Source organism: Muscardinus avellanarius (assembly GCF_963383645.1).
Source record: "Muscardinus avellanarius genome assembly, chromosome: 9".
NCBI lineage: Eukaryota > Metazoa > Chordata > Mammalia > Rodentia > Gliridae > Muscardinus > Muscardinus avellanarius.
The window spans coordinates 3,617,651-3,636,395 of record NC_137795.1 but is presented as its reverse complement, the minus strand read 5'-3'; positions in this window follow the sequence as shown (position 1 = coordinate 3,636,395).

The following is an 18,745-nucleotide window of genomic DNA, read 5'->3' as shown; positions in this document are numbered from 1 at the left end:
TAACTTCCACTGAAGAATCATCATGGCATTGTGGAAAGAGAAGAGGGCAAGAAAAACAGATCTGTTCCCAGTTCAGCCAGACTATTGGCTGTGAAACACCAGCTCCAGGTTGTGCTTGCCTATACAGCTGTCCTCTTTACTTATCTGTACAGGTCACCAATATTTACTAAGTGCCTACTATGTCTAAGTCATGTGCTCAGAATCTAGATAGGCTACCTTATTTAGATGAGGTCAGTATCATTTCCATTTTCCAGATAATAAAGTGGGCACCGTGCAGTCAGTTTATGGAGCCATGAAACATCAGAGCCTCCAAGATTCCAGATCGTGAGTCTGGAGCCTCCTCCCCTGGCACCACACTGCCTGAAAGAATCAACAATGGGACACCTAAAATCTAGCTAGCTGCCAGTGATCTGGGATAAAACATGTCATCGGTAATTAAAAAAGGTTGATTAAATCTCTTTTCTTTAATCATGGAGAACAATAAGGCCATCTGTCTGATCCTCAGAAAACTGTTCGAAAGATCAGATGACAGAAGCTGCACCGGGGATTTTGAAGCTGTAAAGAGCTGTACAGACCAGAAACACTCCTTTCCGAAGTCCTCCAGCCAGCAGCGGTGCACACACCACAGTGGCTCAGGGCCAAGGAGGTCCCTCCCCTCCACCCTAAGTTGAAACTTATTTTGAAAGCAATGACTCCAGTAACTGCACTGTAGATTTAAAGGCTTCTCAGGCTTGACAGGACTCTGGGGCCCTACTTGAGTGCCTGGGGGGAAGGAAGTACATCAGGAGGTAATTCCACACCCAGGGGCCCAGCACGTGGCAGACACGAGTCTGTTCTTATCAGAACTGCCCAGCTGTAGAAGGTTGATCACGTCTGTTTAACTCAGAACAGGGACACAGGTCAGGAGGGCTCTGCATGCCTAACACTAAACTAGTGATGTTGCCACCTCACCCACCCACCCACCGACCTTTAAAATGATGAGAATTTTGTTTTATTTTCACATTAGTCAGTCCTTTTAATTCAGCTAAAAGTTAATCCCAAGTCAAAAGCTTCACTGGTAAAAGATCATAATTATCGTGACATTTTAGAAATTGGCAAGAAAAAAATGGTTGCTAAGGGCTAGGGAGGTGAAAAAGAAAGGCTGGGTAGATGAAACCTGTGTGGATGCAAAGTGTTTCTCCTCCCCAGCATCTGCCCAGATCCCATAACAAGACCTCAGCATGCTTGACGTCAGACCTGACGACTAGCTGCCCTCCCGGCTGATTTCTATTACAGACCACTAGCTTTCAAAATGTGACCATTTGACGAGCAGCTTTAGCAGCATCTAGGAAACACCGATTCTTAGGTCACATGTCTGACTTTATGATCAGAACCTCGGGGGGCCCAGGATTGTGTGTTTCAGCCCGCTTCTAGGAGGCTTCATTGTGTATTAATCAAAATTAAGGTGTACATATATATGTATATACCAGATCTCCACTTAGATTTTGACATTTTACCTCATTGAATCTTCACACGGAGATGAAAGGAGTGGGATGCTATCACCATCCCTAACAAGACAAGTCTCAGAGACTCCAAGCGCATAAATTTCCTTGAGGAGAGACAGCTGACTCTGGACCCTGAGTCTGACTTCCCCTTAGCTCCCAGCTTTGATTACCATGGCACTCATCCCCAAGGTGACTTTTTCCCATACCTCTTTGACATCTTCCTCCCAACTTTCCATCCATTCTTAAGCACTTTTCAATGGTTCCCTTCACCATAGCTGAGAGAATATAAGCCTTTCCAAGGATAGTACTACAAATAGTAAACTAAAGGGGTAATGAGAGGAAAATAAAAACACAAAATCTAAGGCAAGCAGCTTAGAGAAATGAGTAAGAACATACATTTCTCGAGCCAGATTGCTTGGGTTTAATTTCTTGTCCTATGATTTGCTAGTTGTGTGGATAATTAACCTCTCTGTGGCCTAATGTCTTCATATGTGAAATGGTAATAAGACTATCAACCCCACAATCTCATAAAATAGCATCAGGTACTTAATAGTGTATGTGTGTTGTTTGCACGCATTTGTGTATTCAGTTAGGTTTATAAAAATCAAGTTTGAATAAACCTAGCTAATTTGCTCCCAGGGTTTGCTAGTTTTATGTTAGTTTATACAATATCATGAATTTCTAGAGAAATTTAATCTAGTCCAGTAAAAGGCCACCTACTTTTTCAGTTAGAGATAACTCACCTCATTTTGACAGATGATAAAAATAAACCTCATCTGCAATTCCAGCTACCTAAGCCCACCACACTTCAAAGACGAAAGCTCAAGCATTGCTTTTTATAAAGGGCAAAATAAGAAATCTAATAACTTTGCATGAGTATCCTAGGTGATAAAAAAACTCAGAATATAATTTTAATTAAAAATATTCCTAAGAAATAAAAATAGAATGAACATAAAAAAACTTTTTGTGGATTGGAGATTGAACCCAAAGACATTCTCCCTCTGAGCTGCACCCCAGCCCTTTTGATTTTTTATTTTAAAACAGGGTTTCATTAAGTTGTTTATATCCTTGCTAAATTGCTGAGGCTGGCCTTTGGCCTATGATTTTCCAGTCTCAGCCCCCCAAGTACTGAGATTACAGGCATGTACCACCATACCTGGCTGAAAATATATTCCTATACAGTCAAAAAGTTAACATTTGAAATGTTGAATTTCAGAAACAAAAACTAATGCATGTGTATCTATGTTCACAGACACACAATTCACAATTGCCAAACTATGGCACCAGCTAAGATGTCCATCAACAGATGAATGGATTACAAAACTATGGGACATGAACATATGAAATTTTACTCAGCCGTAAAGAAGAACAAACTGACCTCATTGCAGGTAAATGGAGAACATTATGATAACTGAGATTAGTCAGGCACAGAAAGTAAAAATCAGATGCTCTCCCTAATATGTGGAAGCTAGGGAGAAAAAAAGTGTCATAGGAGGAAGTCTAGATGAAGAAGGAAAAAACATAGGTGAGCAAATAAGGAGACCTAACTGAGGGTGATGGGAGGAGGGAAATTCCTGATGTATATGGTGATATTCACAAACATATCAAAGTAAATCACTACGCCAAACAGGAGAAGGAGGGAGGGGTGAGGGAAGGGGGTGGGAACTGGGCAGAGCTAAATTAGTGACGTGCACATGTATACCTCTACCATCTTGTACTCCACTAAGATGTATGACTACAGTGCACCAATAAGAATAAATAAATAAAAAGTTAAAATTTTAAGGTGTATTCATTGAATTGGGAAAACTTTAATTCAATGCAAATTCTTAGAAAATTGTTTTGGACATTATAGATGTGTGAATTAATGGCAATATCAAATCTTCTGACCATACCAGCAAAAGCATAAAAATGGTAATATCTATTTATGGATTTATATGTTTTTAATTTCACTGATATAACACACCAACAAAATTAATATTGAAGAGTTCCCTAAAGAAAGCCCAATTTTCATCTTATATAACTATGGTATACCATGTAGTCCAGTGGTAGAGTGCCCCTGGGTTCAGTCCCCAGTACAAGGAAGGAAAGAAAGGAAGGAAGGAAGGAAAGAAGGAAGGAAGGAAGATATTAAGCCTTTATACACTTTAAAAATGCCTGACTCCTATAATATTTATAATCCTTCAACCACAGTTACATTTATAATTTCCTTTCAGCTTCATAGGATAGGAGATAGTCAACTGTATTTGTACTATTTTTTTTGTGTGTGGTACTGGGGGTGGAACCCAAGGGCTTTCTACCTCTAGGCTATACTCCCAGACCTATTTTATATTTGGAAACAGGGTCTCACTAAGTAGCTGAGAGCCTCACTAAGTAGCTGAGGCTGGCTTGAACCTGTGCGATCCTCCTGTCTCAGCCTCCCTAATGCGGGGATTACAAGCGTGTGCCACCACACCCGGCTGTGCTCATTTTGAAAGAGAAGCCTGTACAACCTTAGAAAATATAAGTGTCCTGTCCAAGGATACTGAGCTCGGCAGAGCCCAGGTGTCCTGGCTCTGTGTACTACAAACTGTGTCATCTGAATGGGAAAACCCGTAATTTTCTTTTACAATGATAAACTTTCCCTCTTAGGACTGTGCATATGTGTCTTCTTTTAATTGAAAAATAAAGACTATTTGAATGAAACTTGAGCAAATAAAAGCTAATGAAGAAACTGACAATATTTTTAAAAGAAAATTCTCAAGGGAATAAGCACACATGTACCCTTACCTCTCAGTGAGTCAAAGCATAAGCAGACCCTACTAACCTCATCTTTCTGTTCTTAAGGGAAGCAACACTGCCCAATTAATCTACTGAGTCCCTCCTAAAAACAGCAGACAACCCCAATGAGCCCTTCAGCCTTGCTCAGGATAAAGTAGAGGTCCACCCATAAAGCCCAAAGGCCAGCAGATGTATTCTCAGTGTGCATGATTTTAAAAAAATTACTACCAACTAAGAACTTTCTCACTTGCCCTGAAGTAATGGAAATTTTGAATATATCAAACAAAAAATTTAAGTCAAATTTCAAGATTCCCTTAGCCAGTGAGGTGAAAGGATCTGACTTAGACATAATACTGGATATTTGCATAGAATTTTATAGTGTATAGAGTATTTCTACATGCATTGTGTCTAGCCACGTTTTCCAGTGAGAAAACAGAAAAATTATGATCATCCCTGTGTCACAGATGAAAAAATTGAAGCACAGGGTGATTCTCTGGCCCTAGGTAACAATGAAAGTGACTGGAGAAGCCTCTGATTCACCCCGACCCAAATCTTGGGTCTGCTTTTCACTTCTCCCATGTTGGCTACCCTACCCGCAACAGGGCTTCCCCAACCTCACACCCCAAGTCCCTTCAGCAGGACTTTGGTTTTTTTTTGCTTGTTTCTGTTATTGGTACTGGAGATTGAACCCAAACAGGCTCGAGCACTGAGCTACACCCCAGCCCTTTTTATATGTTCTTTTAAATAGGGCCTCGCTAAAGTTCTTGGTGTTGGCCTCAAATTTGCTATCCTTCTGTCTCAGCTTCCCAAATATTGGGATTGCAGGCTTTTACCATCACATCCAGGACTTGGGAGTCCTTTCCCAAGAGACTTATTCAAACTCCGGTTTCCTTATTCGCAGAGGGAACTAAGTCTGGGACCAGCAGGAATTTCCTGTCCTTTTTTCAACCCCCCCACCCCCACCCCCCAGGAGGAGACAGGCAGGAATCTTTCTTCAGCTTTTATCCTTCTGATACTACAAAAAAAAAAAAAAAAAAAAAAAGACTTCTCCCCGGGGTGTTGTCCCTGATACAAACTGAGGCTAAGGGAACCTTAGGGTGTAAGCTGTCTTGTAGGCCATTTTTAAAACCCTATGAAATATTGTCCTGAAATAACCCCTACTGAACCAGAAATTAGTCTCCACTTGTAGAAGAAGTTATGAGCGACTTGACCAGAAAAGTGAAATTCTGCTGGAGGATAGAACTCTGTCTTCTCCCACTGAAGGTGAGGAGCTGCCCATCCCTGAGGTCCCCAGGTAGGAGCTCCCCGCTATCTTTAAGGAAGATAAGAAAACTCACCGGCAGGGTGGCCGCCTCCGGGCGAGTGGGGCTGGGACATGGTCTCTGCGCGCTTCGGCTTCAGCACCGCGGACAGCTCCGGGCTCCCCAGCGGGGCTCGCGCGGGGGCTGCGGGGGTCCTGGGCGTCTCTGGGCGCCCGAGCCCCGGCCTGCGGGCTTCCCGGAGCCCCCGGGCGTGTCTGCGAGCCCCCGGAGCCTCTGGCTGCGGCGCCGGCGAGCCCAACTGCACCGGGGCGCTGCGGGACCGCGCCAGCGCCGAGGACACCGAGCCCATCCCGCGGGCTGGCCCAGGTGAGCGCGGCTCCCGCGGGGTCCGCAGCCCTCGCCCCAGGGAGACTGGCTCCCTCCCGGATCCCGGGCGCCCCCAGCCCGGTGCTCGTGCTCAGACTCCGCAGCAGCAGCCCTCCCCCGACGAGAATGCTGCGGGTCGGTCTGCGCGCCCACCCCGGAGGACTGGGAGCGGTCCCGCTGGCCACCGACCTCGCCTGACAGCCCAGAGTGGGTGGGAACGCGGGAGGGGTTGGCGAGGATGTACTGCGGCGCCCGCGGCTCCCGGGGGCTGGGAGGGGGACGTGGCTTTAAGCATGGGTCTACTTTTTTCCTCTACTTTCTGCACTTGGAACACCTGGGACCCAAGGCCGGGCGCGGTGGTTCCTCTCTTCCTGGCCCTTCTGGGCCCAGGTCCCTGAGGATGGATGGTAGGTTTGGCGAGAAGGGAAGAGAAGCCAAGATTGTTTTCTTCTCTGTCATTCTTCTTAAAGCTACTGCCGCTGCTCTTCTAAGCTGGGCTTTCCCGAGGGACCCTCACTCACGGCTGCCCCCCAGACTGGCTTGACAATCCCCCTCTCCAGCATGTCTTTTCCAGCTCCCCAAGCCTGCGTCTCCCCTTTATGGCAACCAAGACTGCCCACCCTTCTAGCTGGGGCTAGAGGCCTGAGAGGGAGGGGGAGTGCAGGAGGAGTCCCTCTGGCCAGCAGAGAGGCGCCACGTTGCCCTCGGGGCTTCCAGTACGGAAGCTAGAGCCGTCTGGGGCCCTATTAATAGGCCTGCTTTGCTGCCTGGGGACGCTATTGGCCCCATCTGTTCTCTGCCTGCAATGAGAAGGTGGTGGTGCCTAATGTGGGGGAAGAAATCCAGGGATTGTGTTTTACCTAAAAGTTGTAGCCCAGAGAGGGTTTAGGTCTTGCCCAAGGTCACACAGCCAATTAGAAATGGAGCTGGGTCTTGTGCACAGGATTCTTCTTTCTGCGTCCGTCGGGTCTCCTATTCACACTGCTCCCCTTCCAAAGGTCTTCGAAGGGAGACAGTTGTGCCGCCCTCAGCCTGTCTGAGCAGGACTGTGTGAGGGGAGGGTGACTTCGCAGAGAATCCCTCAGCTGTCCTGGGAGCTTCCCTGCCTCTCCACCCAGAGTCCGAACTCTGTTAAAGGCAGCATGATATAACTCCTGATACTGTCATCTGAAAAATGGCATACACACAAGTAAGTATAAAGTAGTTATCACAGACATGACTTCCAGAATCAATCAGATTAACAAACCCAAAAATGGGGGAGGAAAGAAGAAAGGGTTTTATAGTCCTCAGCTGGTATTTAGAGAAAAGACAAGTCAGGGAATTAGCCAGGGTGGGACAGCTATAAGAGAACACAGCCCTTACTTCTTTGGCCTTAATTTCTGTGATAGAGTAGAAGCTGAAATCCTAGGCTCTGAGACAATATTATGCAAAGGCCCTTCTGTTATTTAGGGGCACACACACCATGATCCCCTACACTCAGAAAGGGCTCAGGCAATGTCTTCTCACTTCTGGAAACCCACCTTCTCAGGACAGAAAGACTGCCACAGGGTCCACCTACGCATGTGTTCTGGGTTCTCCAAAGCTGTGACCTAATTAAACCTCTTTTCTGTATAAAGTGCCCAGACTTCTTATGTCTATTAAGCATCTACTATGTGCCTTGTACTTTGCAAAGTACAAAATGTATTACATTTACTCTTCCTAAAGACATGTCAGTATATTTTTCCCACTTTTCCAGATGGGGAAGTAAATTTATTATCATAAATTTATTACCATAGAATTTATTACCATAAATTCTAGTACTTGAGAAGCTGAGACAGGAGCTTCACAGGTTTGAGGCTAGCCTCAGCAACTTAGCAGGGACTCTCAGCAATTCAGCAAGACCCTATTTCAAAGTAAAAAATAAAGTAGGGCTGGGAGTGTAGCTCAGAGGTAGAATGCTGCTGGGTTCAAACTTTAGTACAAAAATAAAAGTTAAACACCTGCCCAAAGTCACTCTGATAATAAGTTGCAGGGTTAGGATTCAAACTGAGCTCCCCTTGGCTCCAAAGTGCTATCTCTGTTTCCCTTTCTCTCCCTGCCTGAGCAAGTGCACCCCAGAACCCAGTTCTTCCATGAGGAAGGATGCTCTGGAAAGACTTTATCACGCTGGGGAGAGTGTCTCTCAAATCCTATAGCTGTGTGTGGTAAAAAGCCTGCACTCCCGGCGACTTGTGTTTATACATGTGTACACACACACACACACACACACACACACACACACACACACACACCTTCTCAGGGACAGAGGTTTAGCTCAACTCTGAGCTTGGCTGTGGATACTATGGCTGGTCATCAGATTCTTCCAGTTCTCTGCCTGTGGGATGAGAAAAACCTGAAAAATCCTCCCTATCTTTTTTCAGTTCTATTTTAAACACAGGGCTATAGCCAGGCACAGTGGAATAACACATGCAACCCCAGCTACTTGGAAAGCTGAGGCAGGAGGATCGCAAGTTCAAGGCCAACCTGGCATCTTAGTGAGACTGTCTCAAAATTCAGTGGTAGAGTACTCGTGGGTTTAATCCATAATATCACTAAAAATATTTATTTTTTAGTGGTACTGGGGTTCCTGGAAGCCCTTCTACCTCCGGGCTACACTCCCAGACCTATTTTTATATTTTTATTTGCAAACAGGGTCTCTTAAACCAGTGTGACTGGCTTCGAACCTGTGCGATCCTCCTGTTTCTGCCCCCCAAGCACGGGGATTACAAGCATGCGCCACCACACCCGGCTAGCCAAAAATATTTTTTAAAAATATATATATTTTTTAAAAAAAACAAGGTGACACATGCTCAGCTGGAGCTCAAGGAGAAAAGCTGTTGGGTAATCTCTTTCTCCTCTCTTCTCCCAGGTCTATAACCTTGTCCACCAGGGCAAAAGAGGCCCACCAATTTTCACAAGTGCCCAGTGAATCTGCACCAAGGAGCACTGAAAAGACTTTCTGAATAATCTGCCATCCACCACCAGAAACAGAAAGTCATCAGCTGGGAGTCATTCTTTTAGATCCTGAAGCTCGAATAAATGACCATGCTGACTTTTTCCTGAGCCTGTGGTCATGAGCGAGCAATGCCATCGGCATGGACCTAACACATTGGTGCCTTTCCACGGTTGACACCAACAGATTCTCATGCTCAACTCAGTGCAGAACCAGACTTGGCTCCTGACCTGTGGGGACTATGGAAATAAAGATAATGCTGGGAGCCTGAGATGTACCATAGGCATTAACAAATAAAAGAGAAAGTGTATGTAATAGAACCCCAAAAGATCAGAGTGGGGCCTGCCCCAGGGAAATCTGAGAGCTGGAGAAAGGTCAGGTGGCAGAACTCTGGTATTTCCTCTGAGTGTATACAAAAATGAACACAAGTGATTCTCTTTAAAAAATGACACACAGCAGGTTTTTCCACTAGATGCCCACTGTTTTATTTGTCTTTGCACTATCCTTGTAACTTAGAAAGATTAAATGTTTTATTCTCTTTCTATGTCCAAACAAAGAAAAGACTTGTAAGCTAAAATTGACTGCCTAAACCTAAGTGTTAGGTAGGGATAATGCAGGTCTAATTCACAGGTCTTCTGACTACTCTAAAACAACTGTTTTTTAAATAAATTTTTATTGGTACATTGTAGTCATACATCTTAATGGGATAAAAAAAAACTTGCGGAGGTACACATGCATACATCACCCAACCAACCCTTACCCATTCCCTAACCCCTTCCCTCCCCCTCCCTTCTTCCCATGCCTGGTTTCCTGATTAACTTTGATATGTTTGTTGTTGTTGTTTCTTTCTTTTCACTAAATATTGTTGAAAAATAATAACTACATGAAAAAGAATAAAATTGGGCCCTTATCTAACACCATATACAAATATTAACTTAAAATAGATAAAAGATCTAAATGTAAATCTTAAGACTATAAACTTTTAGAAGAAAACCAGGGTCATAAAACTTCACAACACTGAAATTGGCAGTGATTTCTTGGATATGATTCCAAAGGCACAGGCAACAAGAGAATAAACAAACTTCATAAAAATAGAAAAATATTGTACATCCAAAGACAATGTAAGCAGACTTAAAAGTTACTGATAGAATGGGTTAAAATATTTCCAAATGCTATATCTGAAGGTATATTAATATTCCAAATAGAAATCCTAAAAATTAGCAACAATAAAAGCAAACAATACCATTTAGAAATAGTTAAAAGACTAAAATAGAAAATTAATCTCCAAAGATTTTTATATGCCCAATAAACACATGAGTATCACTCATCATTATCATAATATAACTAGTCATTAAGGAAATACAAATAAAAACTCTAGTGAAATACTACTTCACATTTGTTAGGATGGCTACTTAACATGGATTACCTTGCTCCAGCCCTTTACCTTGAGTTTGTTACTGTCTTTACTTGTAAAGTGTGTTTCTTGTAAGCAGCAGATGGATGGATTCTGGTTTTTAATCCATTTTGCCACTTTATGTCTTCCTATTGGGGAATTGAGGCCTTTTGCATTTAGTGTGATCCCAGCATTTGGGAGGCTGAGACAGGAGGATTGCGGTTCAAGGATAGCCTCAGATACTTAGGGCCACCACGCCCGGCTTCAGGTTAGATTTTTTAAAAATATACTTATCTTAGCCGGGCATGGTGGCGCACGCTTGTAATCCCCGCACTTGGGAGGCTGAGACAGGAGGATCGCACAGTTTTGAAGCCAGCCTCAGCTACTTAGTGAGGCTCTCAGCAACTTAGTGAGACCCTGTTTCCAAATAAGATATAAAAATAGGTCTGGGAGTATAGCCCGGAGGTAGAAAGCCTCTGGGTTCCACCCCCAGTACCACCAAAAAAAAAAAAAAAATATATATATATATATATATATATATATATACTATCTTTCAAGGATTCACAGACAATATAATGTAACTGGGATTTGCTTCCAAATAACACAAGAGAGGAAGAGAGGGAAGAAATAGAAAGAAAATGTATGGGCCATGAGCTGATAAGTATTGAAGCATAGCAATGGGTCCATGGAGGTCAGTTATTCCTTTGTCTCTGCTTTCATGTGTTTTCAATTTTCCATACCATTTTTAAAGCTATTCTTGATATTGTGATAAAATTTATCCTCAATTTGTAGTTAATTCTGGTCTCTGAGTTAGTATTGTTCTGGCTGTGGTTTTGGTGTTGAAACTAGGATATGATATGAATTTAGAAAAATGCCAGGAGGCTTTGTTGAAGAAAAGAAAAGAGAAAAGAGAAGAGAAGAGGAAAAAAGAGAAGAGAAGAGAGGAGGGGAAGGGAAGGGAAAGAGCACTGCAAATTCATTTCATTCAGCATGTCTCTACATTAAATTGATAGTGGCTGCCTGCAGCACTGTGTGTGTGTGTGTGTGTGTGTGTGTGTGTGTGTGTGTGTGTGTGTGTGGTGTGGTGTGTTACTGAGGATAGAACCCAGGGGCATTCTACCTCCAAGCTACACCCTAGCCCTGTTTTTTTTCTTTATTTGGAAACAGGGTCTCGCCGAGTTGCCGAAGACCTCACTAAGTAGCTGAGGCTGAGCACAAACTGTAGCCATCCTGTCTCAGCCTCCCAAATGCCGGGATTACAAGCGTGCGCCACTACACCTGCTTACAGCACTATTTTTGACAGGTTTCTGGAACCGCCTCTGGGCAGAGCATGAAAGAGTGCGGCAATGGATTAAGATGTGCACCAAAGACAGCAGTTTATAGAGAGAGGCAAGCGTGCCACCAGTTTGCCAGCAAGATCTCCTGGTTTATACTGTGGCTGGATTTCTGCCAAAGACTTGTGATTGGAATAGAAAGGCCATTAGTAGGAGTGTTTCAATTGCCCTTAATTGTCACTAGCTTGTAGTAGGAAATAAAGCTACAAAAGGAAACCTAATGTCTATAATTCCCTCAGACTTCAAAGAGCCATCCACTGTGCAAGACTCATCATCCTACTTTGTCTTCACCCACCCGATTTTGAGCTAGAGTCCAAACCAGAAACAGAAAACATAATCCTAAAGGAAATAAATCGATAGCAAAAAATATTAATGATGTTATTTTTAGTTATATCAATGTATAAAACATATATGTGTGAAATATTACTTTAACTCTATATAATATTATATGAAGTCTGTTTGTGAATTTTCCAGCACTAAGATAGACATATACCTTATACCATATACCTTATACTATAAATAAAGACAGATAAAATCATAGCAGAAATTCAAAGGAAATAGCCTAGTACCTGGTTTACACTGCATATGCACAGAAGTTTGTTGCATATAATTAAAATAGATTTTATTAACATGTAATGATTGTCCATGTTTATGGGGTGTAGAGCGATGTTTCATATATACAAGTATGTGCCGATCTCTATCTCTTTGTCAATTAAAATAGTTTAAATCCCCTACTTCAATTTATTAAATGAAGCAGCTTCTCCAAATGTGTGAAGATAAGTGAAGACCACCCCAACAAGGACAAGCAGTGACTATTTATTCAGAGATCACTGAAGCAAAGGAGTCCCATCACAGGGACTCACCAGTGGGCAGATGAGCAGGAAGGATATAGAATTGGAAAAGGGAAGGCGTTAGGTGTGCTTTGATTTTATTTTTATTTTATTTTTATTTTTTTGGAAACATGCTCTCTTAAGCCAGCGCGGCTGGCTTCGAACCTGCACGATCCTCCGGTCTCCGCCTCCCAAGCACAGGGATTACAAGCGTGCGCCACCACGCCCAGCATTGAGGCCAGTTTCTACGGTGATTCTTTTATTTATCTTCCTGAATTGGTTTGTAGACATTAGGTCAGAGTTATATTTTTAGATTGACCATTATCTATCTTATTAGTTTCCAAATGGAAGAGACTAAAATTCCCTTCAATTCCATAAACATTTATACATGTCAGGAACTTCATCAGATGCTAGAACTTAAAGATTAGAATTAACAATACTATCTATAATTGTAAGACCAAAATGGGTTGGCTCTTGGGAAGTAGCTAGCAATTACACCTAGCCAACTCACTTATTCAGAGCTGGATATCAAAATCTAAAACTAAGATGGGTGCATTAGAACAGAAATTCAGAGAGAGGAACAAACAAAACGTGCAGGGCTGTTACTCATGGAAGTGGAGGGCAGGTGCAGGCACCAGCTGTGGAGAGAGTTTATCAAGGTAGAGGCAGGCCTATTACCCAGGACCTCCTGGGAGGTTCAGTCAAAAGTATAAGGGGGGCCCAGTAAGAAAGCAAAACTGGTGGGACTTCCAGGAAGGTGACGACCCAAGGAAGCAGCACCTCTCAGTCCTGCTGACACTCAATCTCAATTGCCATAAAAACAGTGTCTTTTCAAGAGATAGTAAACAGCATAGCCAGGTGTAGTGGCACACACGTGTAACCCCAGCATTCAGGAGGCTGAGACCGAAGGATTATGGTTCTTAGACACCCTCAGCTACTTAGGCCCTTCACAATCAGTGAGACCCTGTTTCAAAATTAAAAGGACTAAGCCAGGTGTGGTGACGCACCCTTGTAATCCCCGCGCTTGGGAGGCTGAGACAGGAGGATCGCACAGGGTAAATCCAGCCTCAGCTACTTAGTGAGGCTCTCAGTAACTTAGTGAGACCCTGTTTCCAAATAAAGTATAAAATAGGTCTGGGAGTATAGTCTGGAAGTAGACAAGCCCTTGGGTTCCACCTCCAGTACCACACACACACAAAAAAAAAAATTTAAAAGGATGAAAAAATAGGGCTGGGGATGTAGCTAAGAGGTAAAATGCCCCTGGGTGACATCCCCAGTACCGCCAATAAAATAAAAGAAAAGAAAGAAAGAAAGAAAAAGCATAAAACTGAACAAAGCATCGAGAATTGAAAGGCAGCAGAAAGAAAGCTAGAAGACAGAACAGAGGGCAGAAAAATACCCCACCTGTTTCCAATGGCTGTGGCCTCAGGAGCTGTGGTGGCACCATCTTTCCTCATCACACTTAAGACTGCTGGCATTGCAAGCTTTCAGAGAGCCCCAGCAAAAAAGCCAGTGCCTTGAAGCAAAGTAAGTGGCTGCAGTTCAGCAGAATTGTAAGCGATAGGCTCCTTGTCCCACTCTCTACAGAGACACTACTGCCTGGACTTAAGCTAGACCTGAGGCAGTGGGGACTTAGCTCAGTGCGTCTTCTGGAGTCCTAGAGCACCGTTAAACAACACCATAAGTGAACTCGCTGTCCCCATCGCAGGGTCTGAGACTTTCAGTTCACCCTGGTGAAGGTGGGAGTGAAGGCTGCTATCGACATGGCAGAGGCTCAGATTAGCAGACAGCCCTCAGGGCCAATGGGCTAAGAGGCCTACAGTCCTCAGAGTACAGAGCCCTAGCAGGGCCTCTGGAGATCGCCACAGGCTGCCCAATTGTGGCGTCAGAAGAGAAGTCAGACCAACCCAGCCCTAGCTGTGTTCCAGCTGTAGAAAACTCAGACTCCTACATATACACTGGGTCTGTTCCCAGTGGGGTCACTGCCTACATAGGCAGGGAGAGACACAAGCTCAGGGTCTGTGGAAAGCGTGAAGACCCACGCTTACACCAGATCCAGCTCCAGTGATACCAGCTGCCTGCGTAGACTGAGAGGGACCCTTTTTGAGAGCTCCGAGACCCAGGCTTGCAGGGGGAGAGGCACCAGTGGTATTTGGCGCCCGCACAGAGACACCAGGTCAGGGTCCCAATCTTTGAAGGAGAGCAAAAAGTTGGTCTACAAACTGACGACATTACTATAGGTTTCAGAGCAAATGAGAGTGCTTGGAACATGCTCAAGATGCAACTATAGAAAGTGAATCTTAAATGGCATGCATCACCACATCTGGCTGAAAAAAATAGACTCCTATACACTCAAAAAGTTAAACTAGTGCATGTGCATCCATGTTCATAGCCACACAATTCACAATTGTCAAACTATGGAACCAGCCAAGATGTCGATCAACAGACGAATGAATTACAAAACTATGAGATATGTACACAATGGAATTTTACTCGGCCATAAAGAAGAACAAAATGATGTCATTTGTGGAGAAAAGGATGGAACTGGAGAACATTATGCTAAATTAGATTAGTTAGTTGCAGAAAGTAAAAAATCAGATGCTTTCCCTAATATGCAGAAGCTAGGGGGGTAAAGGGGGTCATAGAAGGAACTCTAGACAAGGTAGAAGAAATCATAGGTGAGCAAATAAGGTGACCCAACTAAGGGTGCTGGGAGGGAGGAGAGGGAAATTCCATAATGTGTATGCTATACATTCATAAACATATCAAAGTCAATCACTAAGCCAAACATGAGCAGGAGGGAAGGGAGAGGGAATGGGGTGGGAATTGGGGAAGGGCTAAATGAGTGTTGTGTGTATGTATGTCTCTACCATCTTGGACCCCATTAAGATGTAAAACAACAATGCACCAATTTATTTATTTATTTATTTATTTTTGTGGTACTGGTGTTCCTGGAAATCCTTCTACCTCTGGGTTACACTCCCAGACCTATTTTTATATTTTTTTTAATTTTGAAACAGGGTCTCTTAAACCAGCGTGGCTGGCTTCGAACCAGCGCGATTCTCCTGTCTCCACCTCCCAAGCACGGGGATTACAAGCGTGCACCACCACGCCTGGCTAATGCACCAACTTAAAAAAAAAAAAAAAAAAAAAAAAAAGCAAAATTGGTGACCAGGAGGCTCTGGGAAGGTCATATACTCAAGGACATCCAGGCAGACTGACCACATCTGACCACAAGAAGTAGGGGTTCTTCTCATTGTGCCCAAAACAATTTTTATTATGAACTAACACTTTTGATACTTTAAAGCTTTTGGTAACTTTTGATATTTTAAAGCATCTAAGTATCTGCTACTGAGATAACTCTTGGCTTGCCATCTTTGAAACATTTCAAGAAATTTTAAGCAAGTTCACCTAATGGTACCTTCTATTTAGTGTGCATTTATAAACAAAAACAATCGTAGGTAGTCTCCTGAGCACTTCCAAAGTGCCTAGAAGAATGTTTGGTGCAGCACTGAGATTATTTTTCTATCAGGATAACAAATACCCTGGATTCAAATCTCAGATCCACAATTTACTATCTGAATGACGCTGGGAGAATATCCCACCTTTCTATTCTTAGGCTGTTTCCGTGTAAAATGGGTGAAGGTACAAAAAGGCTTGCCATCAAACTCTCTATATAAAGTGTCGTTTCACAGTAAATATTAACAAAGGTTAATATGCATATCCTCTCATGTTATAACTCCCCCCGCCATGAACCAACCGATTGCAGATTTTCCTCTGTAACCCTGAACTGAAGTCATAGTCTTAAACATTCCCCCAGTAACTAATTAAAGTGTTTAGGTTGTTGCCTAAGACACTGAAGGAAGAAATTAGACCCAGCCTGGAGCAAATCCCTTAAACTCTTACTTAAACTCCATAACTAGACCCCCTGGTTGTAGACGGTGAGGGCAGAACATCTACCCTCCTGGAACATCTCTCGTCTCCCCGCCCATTGGGGAAAGCTGCACCTTGGGTGTGAGTTTCCATAATAAATGTTTGGGGCTCATAATTCTACTGTTCAGTGCTTCTTTGTTGGAAACCAAACAGGCCCATCTCAGGGTGGTTTAGAGTGGTGCCTTGAAGAAGCTCCTTTGCCACCATTTTTGGGGTGACTCCAGCTATGGAACTGGCCAAACAGAACACATCATGAGCATAGCACAGTAGGGCCAGTATGGCATTTAGCCCTACTTAACAGAAAAGAAAACTGATTGAAGGAGGTTCTGCCACCTGTCACAGGTTTAATCCCAGGTCTTTCTGACTCATGTTCTCACCCACGGTGCTATACTCCCCTCCCACCATTTATCAAGTTTGCAGAATTTTGAAAATGTCAGAATTATTTTAGATCCAAATAATTTATTCTTCCATTTTGCCTATTTCTTAACTTTTAAAGAACTTTTTCACCCATTTGGCTACAATGCCACTAAACAAAAATGGAACTGGGGTCATAAGAGACTATCAAGCCATAGCCTGAAAATGAGTAGAGTCACCAATTCCGGTGCTATAAGGAGGGGTTGGGGGCCAGCAACAGGCAAGGGGTAGGTCCTGGTCAACATTCTCACTGCTGTGACCTAATAAGCTAGACCACACAAAACTTAGAGGAAGGATGATTCATATGCCTATACTTGTGGAGACGTCAGAGGTTCCATGTGAAGATACAAAAAGGCTTGCCATCAAACTCTCTATATAAAGTGTCGTTTCTCTGTATAAAGTGCTGGGTCTGTGGTGCTCAGAGCACAGCAATGGAGAGCAGAGAGAGGAAGAGGACAAGAGCTTGACTCTCACATCATGAAGGCCAGAAACAAGAGAGAGAGAAAGAGAGAAGGAACCATATATAACCCCCAAAGCCACACACCACGGACCCCCTCCTTGGAAACCAGGCTCCGCCTCCAGCATGGATGCCTGGTTTCCATGAGGACTAGGGGATGCTCTAAATCTAACCCATCACAGGGCAGTAGCAAGTTGACCTGAGCAGGAGGTAAAGGCAGTCGTCCAGGAGCAGGAGGCCTGGGCCTTTTCACCTAGGCTGCTCTCCAGAATAACAATTAATTATCTATCTTTGTGAAAACTGGAAGATATAAGGACTGAATGGTATACCCTTTAATTAAATGCTGTAGCCAGGATTTGTGCCGAGCTTAACATGTGGGGCATAATGTAGAAGAAGGTGGCATTGGTGGGAAGGAAGGGGCCAGCAGAGCATCCATCAGAGGAGATCTGAGGTGGCTGAAGGGGGTGCCCTACATCGAAGCCCAAGAACTGTAGGGGCCCTTGGAGTCATGTCCAGGTTGAAACGATCCCAGCCAGAGTGGGACACATCCAAGTCCGAGAGAGTGAGTAAGGATGAAAGTAGAAAAGAGAGCACAAGCTCTGTGGAGACCAGATCCCATTATGCTGCCTAGCAACCAAAGCAAACCCTTCACCAATGCAGAGGGCTGCATCAATTTTCCAGCTGCCTCAGGCTACAACTTGGAAACTCTAGCTCCTCATTCAAGGTGAGGACACCAAAGCATCCAATTTCATGTTCGGCCTGTGACCGAACAAGAGAAAAATATGTGGGTTCTATACCAGCAGCACAGAGCAGAAAGTCTGACTTGCGGTGACTAAGTGTATGCATTCATTTCACCTAATAAAATATCTGGAGTAGATAGTTTCTAGGTTGTTCAGCCTCTTCGAGATTGTGTTGCCTTTTTCTCAGGGTTACAGGATGGTTGTGAAAGCCCTGAGCATTGCATCCTCACAAAACAGCGATCCAAGCGGGGAGGTAGAGGACTGGTGGAGAAGGGCTTTCTCTTAGTACAGATGTCTCGTATATCAGGGATAAGTAAAACTGTCATCTGGACCTCATCCAGTAAGCATCCCTCCTCACGTCTCACTGGCCAGACCAAGCTGTATGCCCAGTTCACTAAAGCAGTCACTGCAAAGGGGAGCGGGAGCCTGTGATTAGTTTAAGCCAATCCACAATTTCTCTTGGGGCTGGGTGTTGCCTTCCAAACAAATTTGGGCTTCTTTTAATAAAGTTAGGAGACAACAATGGTTTCTTCTCTCACCCCTACCCTTTCTCCCCATGAATTTAGTCCTTGATCAACCAAATCCAATCGGCCTGTTCACAGAGGAGAGTAGATCTCTTCTTAATCAGATGGCAGGAACTTTATGTGACTCCCAGTTTCCACTAATTATACCACTAAAGCTCTTACCACAAACATTACCTAAGAAACCCAGTTGGTATGGATCTCCATGGGGTGTCTCTGCTATCGTCCCACAACCAAGAAACTAAGAACTTGGCATATGAACGTGTCTCAATGCAGATCAATT